The sequence below is a fragment of the Hemicordylus capensis genome, chromosome 2 (assembly GCF_027244095.1).
Source record: "Hemicordylus capensis ecotype Gifberg chromosome 2, rHemCap1.1.pri, whole genome shotgun sequence".
Lineage (NCBI taxonomy): Eukaryota > Metazoa > Chordata > Lepidosauria > Squamata > Cordylidae > Hemicordylus > Hemicordylus capensis.
Window position 1 is genome coordinate 295,015,834 of NC_069658.1, and position 13,823 is coordinate 295,029,656.

The window sequence follows — 13,823 nt, forward strand, 5'->3', positions numbered from 1 at the left end:
GCGCCGAGAGCATGCAAGCTGCGTGCCCACACAGCCGGGAGCAAAGCGGATGGAATACTGTGCTGTTCCTGGCAGTGTGGGTAAACAGAGGCTGGGACTCTGCTTAGGTCATTCACACAATCAAAAACTGAGGCTGTTCTCACGTGCAGCATAACTGCGCAGTTAGGCTATGCATGAGAACCCAACATGTGTGAGACACCAACATGCACGATGCATTGGGAGATTCCCCCAAGAGATGGATGCTCGAGGTGCCCATCTCTGGGTGCGGCCAGGCTGGAAGCAGCCCGGCTCACACATGAGCAAGTAGCCCTGGTTAAGGGAGCACTCACTCCCTTAGCCTCAGCTAGCAGCCAGGCTAAAAAGCCTGTCTAGGTGGAGCTGGCCTGCCAGGATTGGACTTGATCCTGGTGGTTCTCATACACAGCCTAACCCAGGCTGGGCTCCCCTAGCCTGGGTTAGGCTGCACATGAGAACAGCCTTAGTTTTTGATTGTGTGAATGACCTCAAGAAGTAAAGCAAAAGGCTCAATCTGTGGCATACAGTGTCACTGTTTGTATTTTTGACTCTAAATTCCAGGAACAGTGGGTTATTGTGAAAATCTGCAGAAACACAAAGACAATAGATTTCAAAGATGAGAAAGGAAGTGGACAAGCAGAGACTACAGATGGAATGGTTAACTTGGAAGTTATTTCATATTTATTGTGGGGAAACTGGTTTGGAGACAAAACAAAACCATCCTTGGACAGACTTTTCATTGCGGGGGAGCAGGTTAACTTGCTTATTCAGAGGAAAAATAGATTTTTTGAATACACCAACAGAGCACATTTTCTTCCCTATTGTATTTGTTTTTTAATGAGATGTTTTGTGATGTGTGACTACAGCATTATGAGTTCTTAAAAGTAATCTTGGACATCAAAATAACTCTGTAATAATGAAAACCAAAGTTAAGATTGGCATCCCTTGAACTGTTCCATGTAGGATGTGAAAAGTTCTTTTTCTATATGACTGGGTTTAAAGAGCAGTCCAAATAGGGTAGCACGATATAGACAGGGTGGTTTTAACTTTGCTAGGAAAGGAGAGTAGACATGCTTGGTAAGAAACAGCCCTCATGTTGTCCTCTTTAAAAGCTGGATGATCTGTACTCTAGCATTAAAAAGGAAACACTGGGGCTGTCCACACAACTGCGTGCAGGGTAGGTGGCCAGGTTCAACCTACCTTCCCCCAGACGACTCTTTGCAGCCTGGGAAACATGCAAGCCGCACACCCACATGACCAGCGCTGCTGGGAGCTGTGCAGAGGACTCTCTGCGCCGCTCCCGGCTACTCTGGTAAACCAGAGGCCAGGACTTGTTGTCCCGGCCTCTGTGAATCCCACAGTGCATCTTGCACAGTGCACTGAGGGATTCCCCCAGGGGACGGGGGCTCTAGGCATCTGTCGCCATGTCAAGCAACTTGCGCTGACACACAATCCCGGAGCTGGGATTGTGCGTTTGCGCTCTTAATCTTGTCTCAGAGCCGGGCTGTGCCGCTGTCTCTGGCACCACAGCACTGCCAGGATCCATGTGTATTCTGGCGGTTCTCATGGGCAGAGGTTAACTTGCTTATTCAGAGGAAAAATAGATTTTTTGAATACACCGGAGTTGGTTGCTCATGGCAACAGCCTCACTGTCAAGTCTAGTCAGTCAGTTTCACCTCCCATGTGATCCTGTGTTAGGCTAAGTATTGGTTCAGAACATACTGTGAGCATGGGGACAGAAAAACATTTGCCACGTTGTTATGATGTCACAGGCACTATCCAATAGGTGCTCATAATACTCACACAACCACATACCACGAAGCACTACAAACTGCAATGTTCTCGTCTGCGTGGGGAAATAATAATATTTCCCCAGAAGGAATATATTGTTGACAGAGTGCTGGGAAAACTGAATAATATACCGCAGATGTGAGCATGTTTTTTTTTTACAGATGGGGACTTAAGTCACAAACCAACTTAAGATTACATTGTAAGTCTGTGTCAAATCAGAGAACAGCATGGGAAGCACATATGTATAGTGTGATCATGTGGGGAGATGCCAATCCAATGGGGGCGGGGGGGGACCTATGTAGTTTGCCCTCCATTTGTGATCATGCTATTCAACAACAAATATTTATATACCGCTTTTCAACAAAAGTTTCCAAAGCAGTTTACATAGAGAAATAAATATTCAGACACATATCCCTGCAGTGTAGAGCTGCACCATTCTGAAATGGTTCCCTGCTGCTGGGTGTACTGGTGAAAGTCTGAATCAAGCTGACATGCTACAGAGTGAATAAACAGGAAGTAACTGACCTGAGTCTAGTCAGCCTAGTCTAGTCTGGCCGGGTCAGTCAGAATAAACTGAGAATACCCTGATGCCATCAGGCGGTTCTGTCTAAACCAGGGTTTCTCAACGTGTGGGTCCCCAGATGTGATTGGACTTCAGCTCCCATAATCCCCAGCCCCAGTGGCCTTTGATAGGAATTATGGGAGTTGAAGTCCAATTACATCTGGGGACCCACATGTTGAGAATCCCTGGTCTAAACTCTCATCATAAGTCCACTAGCCTGACCTGGGCAGCAGAGCACACAAGCAAAAGCACCCCAAATCTCACCCTACCTCTTTTCATAATGGGGCTAACCTTGTAAACTGAACTATCTGGTAAGCTTCACCATTAGACTTGCCATCACTCCTAGGCCATGGATTACTGTGGCTAACCATTTTGAATATTTCCATTTTTGGATGGCTTGCTCTTCAACCTTCCATTTCTGGAGTACAAATGGATGGATTGTTTGGCACAGCATTAATATAAAACAAATGTTTAAACCATGTAATGCTAACTTACAAGGGAAAAGACAAGCATCTGGAATTTTTCCACTGCACAATTGTTAAGGACCTTTTGCAGCAGCTGTTTCAAATAGATGTTATGATTAATGAGGATAATTCAAGCACTAAAAACAGACCCATTGTCACAACTATCTCACAGCCCAGTGCTAGAGAAGGGCTGGGAAATTTCTTTACCAAAAGTTTCCCTGCATGGGTTTTAAAGAAATTAGGTGCATAATAGAGATGTTTGACTATCATGTATAATTTAAATTGCAAACTGTAGGATAAATTTATGTTGGTGAAACTGGGTGCAATATTTCTGTGACTTGGCTTCCCTTTTCAAAGTATTTGAAGCCAAGGAACAACTCTGACCCCTATTTTGTCATTTTCTTGATCTGAGCATGGTTGCTCTCCTATCATTCGGTGCATCTTCTGATTCCCCCATGTCTTTAGTAGGAAAGTATAGCATAAAATTTTTTTTTACAAAAGGTTCTTTTATATGTCTGTCTGTCTGTCTGTCTGTCTATCTATCTACCTACCTACCTACCTACCACCTATGTGCATCTTTAGGCAGCATACACAATTTGAAACACAACAAATATACAACAGAATAACAACAATTTAAACAAGTTCATGGAATAAAATGTTAAAATAATATCATAGGATAAAAACAATTAAGCAGCTTTAAATTAATTTCAGTTAAAAGCTTGAGAAAACAAGTGTGTATTGAGGATCTTCTAAAAGCAAACAGAGAAGGCGATGCTCTTATTTTGAAAGGGAACATATTCCACAAGCCCGGGGCAGCCACAGAGAAGGCCCAGTCCCGAGTTGCCATCAAACAAGCTGGGGGCAACTATAACTGGACCACTCCAGATAATCTTAATAGGAGACAGAGTTCATGACAGAGAAGGTGCTCTTTTAAGTACCCTACCCTGAACCCAAGACAGTGAGGACTTTATGGGTAATAACCAGCTTGGAAAACATATCGCTTGGAAACATATCGGCAGCCAGTACAGTTCTTTTAAAATGGGTGTTATATGGTCCCCTTCGGGTTGTCTCAGAGCCCAGTCTAGCTGCCGCACTCTGTAGGGATGTGCACGGAACTGGTCTGGAGCGCCAAACTGGTTCCATGGACTGGCATCCAAGCTGGTTTGAATGCGGGTGTGTGTGTTCCCTTAAGAGGCAGGGAAGGCAATGCCTATCTGCCAGCCCCTGCCCCACTACTCTTCCCCCATCGGCGTTCTCTCCAAAAGTGGGCACATGGGACAGCAGCATCCCTTTCTGTGCCCCATTCTGCATTGCCATGCAAATGGCCGATGTGTGTGTGCTGTACGAATGTGCATCGGCCATTTGCATGGCAACGCATAATGGGGCACAGAGAGTGATGCTGCTGTCCCACACGTCCACTTTTGGAGAGAGCACTGGCCCGGGGAAGAGTGGTGGGGTGGGGGCTAGCAGGTAGGCAGCGCCCCGCCTGTCTCTTAAGGGAACTGGTTCTATGCACATCCCTAGCATTCTGTACCCATTGTAGTTTCTGGACTATGTACAAAGGCAGCCCCATGTACAGTGCATTACAGTAGTCATGCCTAGAGGTTACCAGCATATGCATCACTGTTTTGAGGTCACTAAGCTCCAGAAATGGGCATAGCTGACATCAGCTGAAGCTGATAAAAAGTGCTCCTGGCCACTGCCTCAACCTGAGAAACCAGAGCAAGTTTGGGATCTGGGAGCACTTCCAAGCTACTTAACTGATCGTTCATCCAGAACAGGCATATCTAAACCATCTTTCAGGTCTTGACACCCCACAGTCAGTGCCTCTGTCTTATTTGGATTCAACCTCAGTTTGTCATCCATCATCCAGCCCATTGCCACCTCCAGGCAGGCATCTAGGGAAGTTATGCCATTTCCTGATGGGGTCAATATGGAGAAACAGATCTGGGCGTCATCAGCATATTGATAACATGATATTGATGTTAAACAGCATTGCAGACAGTATGGAGCCTTGTGGAACTTTAATTCTCACTTTGCAGAGCAACAGTCTCCAAGTGACACCATCTGGAATCTTCCAAAGAGGTAGGAATGGAACCTCTGTAAAAGAGTGCCACCCAATTCCACCTCCCTCTGGCGATCCAAGAGGATACCATGGTTGATGGTACTGAAAGTCACTGAGAAGTCCAAAAGGTTCAGCAGAGTCACACTCCCTCTGTTGATAGCCAATCGGAGATCATCCATCAGGCTGACTAGGGTAATCTTGACCCCACAGCCAGCAAAAAAAAAAAAAAAAAAAAAGCTGGTTTGAAATGGGTCTAGATAATATGTATCATCCAGAACCGCTCTGGGCACCTTGGAGGAAGAGTGGGGTATACATGTAAAAATAAACTAACAAACAAACAAAAACTGCCAGGAGCTGAGAGGCCACCACCTGCTCAATCACCTTGCCAAACCATGGAAGAATGGAAACGGGTAAGTAATTAGCTAACTGAGGGATGGGATTCAATGCAGTTTTCTTCAAATAAGTTCTAATAGTAGCCTCCTTAAGACAAGGAAGCATCCTGCCCTTGCTTAGAGAAGCATTTATAATATTTACCAGACCCTCTCTGATAATACAATTACCAGGAGAAATAAACCAAGTTGGGCAAGGGTCAAGAGAACAGGTTGTAGGCTGCAGAGTCCGAAGCAGCTTGTCTACATCCTCAGGAGTCACAAACTGAAAGTGATCCAGTCTAATCACTTATAAACATATCTAATTTGATATGTTGCATCAAATCTATTGTGATGATAACCATAATAAATGAAGTTGGTAAGGTATTATCATTTTGACAGGTTGTAGTGCACTTGGGAATGTGATTGTGGGTCTCTGCTACATTTACTTTTCACTTATTGTAACTTAAACCACTGGAGGCACTAAATAACTTAAATCTGAAGAACTTAAAAAAATAGTCGCATTTTTGGTCCTTCAAGTGTGCAAGGAGAAGTGGACAAGCCTTCTAAAATGTGCAGCCACTTGCAGTCATTTTTCTGAGATCTTAGGATTCTGGGACATCATCAGGAGATTCGTGTGTGGGCAGAAATGTTCTCAGTGGTAATTATCACCAGATTTAACAAAAACCTCTCAACAGTTACCACAAATAAGCAGATCACTGAACAACACAATGAGAATGCTGTGTAGCCATATTTGTGCAGGATAAATAGGATTTCTGAAAGTACACTTTGCCTTTTCATTAACATCCTCCATTGCTGAAAGCATATTGGGAAGAGCTGCCATAAGGGACAACTCATCGACCAAGCTTTCTTAGTCTCCTGGGGCAAAGCACCATCTTAGCTTGTTGCATCATCTGTCAGAGACTATAGATTTGAACTGGGAAACTAGAGGCCTCAGAATCCTCTTCGGCAGTATTCCCTCTAAGGTGTGCACGTGTAAGTGCGTGTGCTCCCACATTTTTTTATGTCTGCTCAGCTAATTTTTGTTCTTCCTCAGGTTGAATCATGAAGGCCCCACTCTGAATGTATGTGCACACTCTTTTTTGTAACATTGCTTTTAAGATGTATAATGAGAACCTATAGAGTTTCTTATAAATCTGTTTTGCCTTTTGCATGTATGGATTGATTGGTCTAGGACCGTAAATAAAACTTGACTTGACTATGTGCACACTCTGAATGCATGCATGTGCACACACTGCCTTGATATTGCCACCGAGAACAAAACTAATTCCACACACAGATGGAACACTGCTCTTCGGGTACAGAGGGGAATAGGGGTGTGCAACATGAATCCCTGTGACTGGCACACAGTATGAAGTCTCTGGCAAGACTAGATTTAATTTATAGGAACCTGACCATCTTCCTAGAACAGAACCTCTTTCCCACTACACTCCAAGCTCTGGCTCAGCCACTGGTTTAGGCTTTAGACTGCATGAGCTCTGGGTTGGAAAATATACATTCAAGGTCTGAATCCTAGTGTCTGAGCAAGACCGCCTTAGATACCATCTACACAAGAAGAGGATAGGGTGAAGTGCCTTGCTGAAAAACCGAGGACAGGCTTTTTTTGTCATAGCTTTAGGCTGACCACATAAATCTAGAGATGAGAGGGGACAAAAATTACTGGCATTCATATGTCCTGAAGCGGTTAAACCAAAGTTTTCATTCACTTCATATCACAGGTCATTTCACTTAGGAAGATGGACCAGTTTTGTCTTATAAAGGACAAAAGCACTCAAGAAAGTGCTTTTCAGTTGCTTGACATGGATGCACTGAAGTCACATTTACCCAAAAGAAATTATTGCTCTTGACCTAAAGATATGGTAGCTCTTTAATAGCAAAAAGAACAAACATAGGAACATTGTATCTATAGGAGCCAAAAAGATGAAAACAAGGAAACCTACAAGGAATGTCACCTTCTCTCTCTCTCTCTCTCTCTCTCTCTCTCTCTCAACTGGGAGTTGAACTAAAAGCTGATTGATATTTGAAGGGTCAGGGGTATCACTATGCTTGCCAGCAGTATTCAAACCGGAGAAGACTCTGAGGAGTCCCTAATAAGATGGAAATACTATTCAAATGTCTCTTAACAGTATTTTAGAAAGCCAGGCTTTTCAAAAGGGAGAAATGCTTTGGGGGAACTTCCTAGAGTTACAGAGAGGTTGATTTTCAAAAAGGGCTCTGCCCTGTCTTCTGAACAACAGAGATGGAATAATTTGCTTAAAAATGAGGTGTGACAGACTGGTGGGGGGTTATGGTATTTTCCTAGGATCTGCCCTCAGTAAGGAGATTTGTTCTGATCCCAATTTAGGACCATGCTGCTAGAAACATAGAACACAGGAACATAGGCAGCTACCATACACCGAGTCAGATCCTTGGTCCATCTAGCTCAGTATTGTCTTCACAGACTGGCAGCGGCTTCTCCAAGGCAACAGGTAGGAATCTCTCTCAGCCCTATCTTAGAGATCCTAGGGAGGGAACTTGGAACCTTTTGCATGCAAGCATGCAGGTGCTCTTCCCAGAGTGGCCCTTTCCCCTTACACTGCTTACTCATGTAGTCTCCCATTCAAATGCAAACCAGGGCAGACCCTGCTCAGCAAAGGGAACAATTAATGCTTGCTACCACAAGACCAGCTCCTTCGAGTGATCTAAAGCCACTGAAGACTGATCTAAAGCCACTGACCAGGCTTACGGCTTCAACAAACTAGAGCTGTCTGGCTTGGGACTTAAAGGCCCTGCACAGCCAGAGTCCTCAGAACCCAGCTTTAGACAACAGTATATTAGTCTGAGAACAAAGCATCAGTGACCTTGTGAGGAACATGGGGCAGAGTTTTGTAAGTAAGCTTCCAGAACCTTTTAAAACCAGACTGAAGCCACTTCTAATTATATGACTTGCACACAGAATAAGAAATTGGGGAAATAGGGGGAAGTTGGAGGAAGGCCAAACAGGAATTCAAATGAAAATACAAAAACATTAACCAACTAAAACTAGTTTCCCCTGAGTTTAGCAGTTAGGCAGGTCCCTGTACTGGCTGAGAGAGTGTTAATCTCTACAGTGTCTCCCTTTCTGGACCTCAGTAGAAGATGGTAACATGGTGATTGGTTGCCTGGTGACTAGCAACTGATGACTCGTAACAAAAATGGCTGGGAGTTTTGGCCCCTTATTTAGGAACATAGGAAACTGCCATATACTGAGTCAGACCATTGGTCTATCTAGCTCAGTATTGTTTCCACAGACTGGGAGCGGCTTCTCCAAGGTTGCAGGCAGGAATCTCTCCCAGCGCTATCTTGGAGATGCTGCCAGAGAGGGAACTTGAAACCTTCTGCTCTTCCCAGAGCGACTCCATCCTCTGAGGGAAATATCTTGCAGTGCTCACACATCAAGTCTCCCATTCAGATGCAACAAGGGCAGACCCTGCTTAGCTATGGGGACAAGTCATGCTTGCTACCACAAGACCAGCTCTCCTCTCCTCTTTATAGTGATTAAGGAGGGGGAAGACTTTCCCAATCTTCCAGAGAAAAACAGATCTGGGACCCAGTGAAAAGTTGGCATATCTCTGATGTAACGCTGGTCTTGGGCCAATCTAGGGTTGAAGTTTTCCCACCAAACTGGAGGTTCCTCTTCCTTAAGTTCTGAACTTACATGTCTAAAGGTAGGTCTGGTTTAAGCTGGCTACCTATTGTAAAAAAAAAAAAAAGGATTAAAACTGTCTTGATGACTCTGTCCTTTCAGTAACAAGAGGCCAGATAGTCATTCAGTCATTAGCAAAAAGGAGGAATATTCCCCATTCAAGGCACTCAAGGTGGAATGGAAGTAACAGACATTCTTGAGCTAAGATGGAAGAACCTCCAGTTTGGATGGACAACCTCAATCCTGGATTGGCTCGAGACCAATGTTGCATCGGATATATGCTGGCACTTTTCACTGGATCCCAGAGAGAGCTGTCTATCTTTGGAAAAGTGGGAGAATCTTCTCCCTCTTTAATCACTATAAATATTTATTTATTTATTATTAAAACTTTTATACCACCCTTCCAAAAGGCTCAGGGCGGTTTACATTAAATAGGGGCCAAAAGACCCCAGGCAGTTTGTCACCAGTTGCTAAAGTTGCTACGTCACCTTTCTGGTGGTATCCAGAAAGGGAGATGCTGCAGAGATTAACAGTCTCTAAGCCAAGGACCTGACTACTGCTAGACTAAGGTAAAACAGTTTTAGTTAGTGCTTTTGTATTTTCTTTTGAATTCCTCTGCACCTTTCTTTACTCCCAGTTTTCCCCAATTCCTTATTCTGTGTGCAACTCTTATTTTCCTGTTCATATAATAGATGTGGCTTCAGTCTGGTTTTATGCACTATCGCAAAGATGCTGCGCTATTGCAAAGCTGTTGTGCTAGCTAATTGTGGGAAGCCTGCAAGCAACCACACATTCTGGCTTGGCTAAGAAGGGCAGTCAAAACTGGTGGAACTCTGACAAAGGCAAGAGCTGGAGGTTCTTTTAGAACATGTTTTAGGACCCTGAATAGTCTTCCGTGAACTGAAAATGCTGACTCTCAAACATCTGGCAGTAACCCAATGAAAATAAATAATTGTGATACAATCATTTCAAAGTCTCTCTTTAAGAATGTTTGAGACTAAGCCATAGAAAGCAGAGGTTCATACATTTTGGTTGGTCTTGGTAGCCATCAGCATTTCTGTGTTTGCCCTTCATCTAACTTGCTATGGACAGGAGGGGTCATGTCTTGGAAACTGCACTGGGCTTCAGACGCGCTTTGAACCAGTCCTGTTGCTTCACAGCATCTCCAGGCTCAGGGCAACTGCAGGCATGAGCCTCCTACTCTTCTCCAAGGCTTGGGCTTTTCCTGCAGTAGTGCTGGGATTCAGAGGTGTCCCAAAGTAGCAAGAAGTCTTGTGGCTTCCAAGGGTATCCAAAGTACAGCATGAGAATCCTGCTCCTGCTTCTCATTTTGCATTCACCTGATTATCTGCATTCACAGAGCAAGCGTGGTGTAGTGGTTAGAGTACTGGACCAGGACCGGGGAGACCCGAATTCAAATCCCCATTCAGCCATGAGACTTGCTGGGTAACTCTGGGCCAGTCACTTCTCTCTCAGCCTAACCTACTTCACAGGGTTGTTGTGAAAGAGAAACTCAAGTATGTAGTACACCGTTCTGGGCTCCTTGGAGGAGGAGCGGGATATAAATGAAATAACAACAACAACAACAACAACAATGGCTTAAGAATGGCAACTTGAAGAAAGAAACAGAGGGTTTAATACTGGCTGCACAAGAACAGGTACTAAGAACAAATGCAATAAGAGCAAAAGTCGAAAAATCCACCACAAACAGCAAGTGCCGCCTTTGTAAAGAAGCAGATCAAACTGTGGACACTTAATCAGCTGTTGTAAAAAGATCGCACAGACTGACTACAAACAAAGGCATGACAAAGTAGCAGGGATGATACACTGGAACATCTGCAAAAAATACAAGCTACCTGTAGCCAAACATTGGTGGGACCATAAAATTGAAAAAGTTGAAGAAAATGAGGATGTAAAAATCGGTCATCGCCCGGGTCAACAAGGACCGTGCCAGGTGCTATAGTCCCTGGACATCTGGTGGCAAGTGGGCAACAGGACTCAGGATCTTCAAAATGATTTTAGAAAATTGCAAGAGAAGAAAAACAAATCTAAGTGTTGCATGGATTGACTACAAGAAAGCCTTCGATTCATTGCCTCACACATGGATACTAAAATGTTTAGAAACAACTGGGGTCAGCAAAAACATTCAGATATTTATAAAAAAAGCAATGAGCATGTGGAGTACACAGTTAACAATCAATGGCGAGACACTTGGACAGGTTAGCATTAGAAGAGGCATTTTCCAAGGGGACTCACTATCCCCTCTGTTGTTTGTAATCTCCACGACCCCACTTTCACAAATACTAAACAAAACAGGCCTCGGATACCAAACATCTAAAACATCCAGTAAAATCAACCATCTGCTGTACATGGACGATCTGAAGTTGTATGGAAAGTTCCAGTCAGAAATTGAATCACTACTAAGCACTGTCCGTATATTCAGTAGCGATATAGCAATGGAGTTTGGACTAGACAAGTGTGCTGCATTAATAATGAACAGAGGGATAATAAGAAAAACAGAAGGAATAGAACTGCCCAATTGAAGCAACATCAAGAACCTGGAAGAGAAAGAACATTACAAATACTTGGGCATTCTCCAGGCTGATAACATTGCACACACTGAAGTTAAAAACAAAAATTGGAAGTGAATACATCAGGAGAGTTCAAAAAATCCTCAAGTCCAAACTCAATGGCGGGAACACCATACAAGCCATAAACACCTGGGCTATACCTGTTATCAGATACACTGCAGGAATAATTGGCTGGACCCAGGCAGAGCTAGAGACGCTGGATCGTAAGACCAGGAAAATAATGACCATCAATCATGCTCTGCACCCCTGCAGTGATGTCGATAGGCTATACCTCCCTCACAGCTCAGGTGGAAGAGGAATGCTGCAAGTCCATCAAACAGCAGAGGAGGAGAAAAGAGGCCTTGAAGAATATATCAAGGACAGTGAAGAAGATGCACTTCGAATGGTCAATAACGCGAAACTATTCAACACCAATGAAACAAAGCAGGCCTACAAGAAAGAACAAGTCAAGAACCAAGCAGAAAAATGGAAAAATAAGCCCCTGTATGGTCAATATTTGCACAATATAAGTGGAAAATCAGACATCACCAAGACCTGGCAATGGCTTAAGAATGGCAACTTGAAGAAAGAAACAGAGGGTTTAATACTGGCTGCGCAAGAACAGGCACTAAGAACAAATGCAATAAGAGCAAGAGTAGAAAAGTCAACAACAAACAGCAAGAGCAGCCTTTGTAAAGAAGCAGATGAAACAGTGGACCATCTAATCAGCTGTTGTAAAAAGATCGCACAGACTGACTACAAACAAAGGCATGACAAGGTAGCAGGGATGATACACTGGAACATCTGCAAAAAATACAAGCTACCTGTAGCCAAACATTGATGGGACCATAAAATTGAAAAAGTTGAAGAAAATGAAGATGTAAAAATATTATGGGACTTCCGACTACAAACAGACAAACATCTGCCACACAATACACCAGATATCACTGTAGTCGAGAAGAAAGAAAAACAAGTCAAAATAATCGACATAGCGATACCAGGGGATAGCAGAATAGAAGAAAAAGAAATAGAAAAAATCACCAAATACAAAGATCTACAAATTGAAATTGAAAGGCTGTGGCAGAAAAAGACCAAAAGAATCCCAGTGGTCATTGGCGCCCTGGGTGCAGTTCCAAAAGACCTTGAAGAGCACCTCAACACCATAGGGGCCACAGAAATCACCATCAGCCACTTACAAAAAGCAACTTTACTGGGAACAGCCTATATGCTGCGATGATATCTATAACAACAGCAACAACATTGACAATAAAATTCAACCATCCCAGGTCCTTGGGAAGGACTTGATGTCTGGATAAAACAAACCAGTCAATAAAACCTGTCTGACTGTGTAAATTAATAATAATAATAATAATAATAATAATAATAATAAAAAGATTTGCTCTCTACTGGGGACAACTGATACACATAGCTTGCAACTATTCCTGCCTCCAAGACTGAAATCGGTCAGATCAATTATGTTCTTGTTAAGACTTACAGCTTTTAGAGAGAGGTAACAGCAAGTCGGTATGAGGTGAGCCCCCCCTCTTTTTAAATGAATGAGATGTCCCTTATATCTTTACTTAGAGAATCTCAGCTAGCAGGACTCAAGATACCTTGCAGTTGGGTTCAAGATCTGTTGACCATACTCAGTGACTATAGTCAATGGACCGGGTCTCACAATCTGTGAGACCCGGTTTGGGGCTGTGAGTGGGAAGGGAGCCCTGGGAGAGGATCGGCCGCTCACACAATTGCTGGCTCCGATATGGAGCTGGCAGGGGCTGGGGAGCTCAGGGCCCGCGTGGCCCCTGGAAGCCCCAGTATGTCCTGCGTGAGCGCGCAGGGCATTCTGGGGAGACCCCCGGAGCCGGCAAGCGGCTTTTTGCCTCCTGGTTGGGGTCTACTCGTGAGTAGCCGCGCTACGGCTACTCACAAGCAGATAGCCCGGGTTTGCGGAGTTCTCACTCCACAAACCCGGGCTAAGGGGCAGGCTACAGGAGTGGGTTAGCCGCTCCAGAACCACCGAGCTCGGCTGCGAGTCCGGTGGGTCTGTCGATCAGCAAAAATCAGGCTAGCAGAGGCTAGCCCGATTTTTGCTGATCGTCAGAATAGCCCCAATGTCTGCCTAGAGATGCATATATCGGTGGTATATAAATATGACTGAACTGATAGACAGACAGACATGATTGCTCTTTCAGTTATTATTCACAGCACTCAGGCTGCAGTGAAATAACTGTTCTACTTTGTTTTCAATAAGACCTGTCTTCACCAAAAAAGACAAAATCAGAGCAGGCAACATACTCTAC

The 13,823-nt window shown here is 44.0% G+C and overlaps 1 protein-coding gene across 3 annotated transcripts in view; it reads right to left on the reverse strand.

Moving 5' to 3' along the window:
* Positions 1 to 13,823, reverse strand: part of PLXND1 (plexin D1) — a 245,944-nt gene that overhangs the window by 40,155 nt on the left and 191,966 nt on the right. The gene's annotated exons all lie outside the window — the stretch shown is intronic.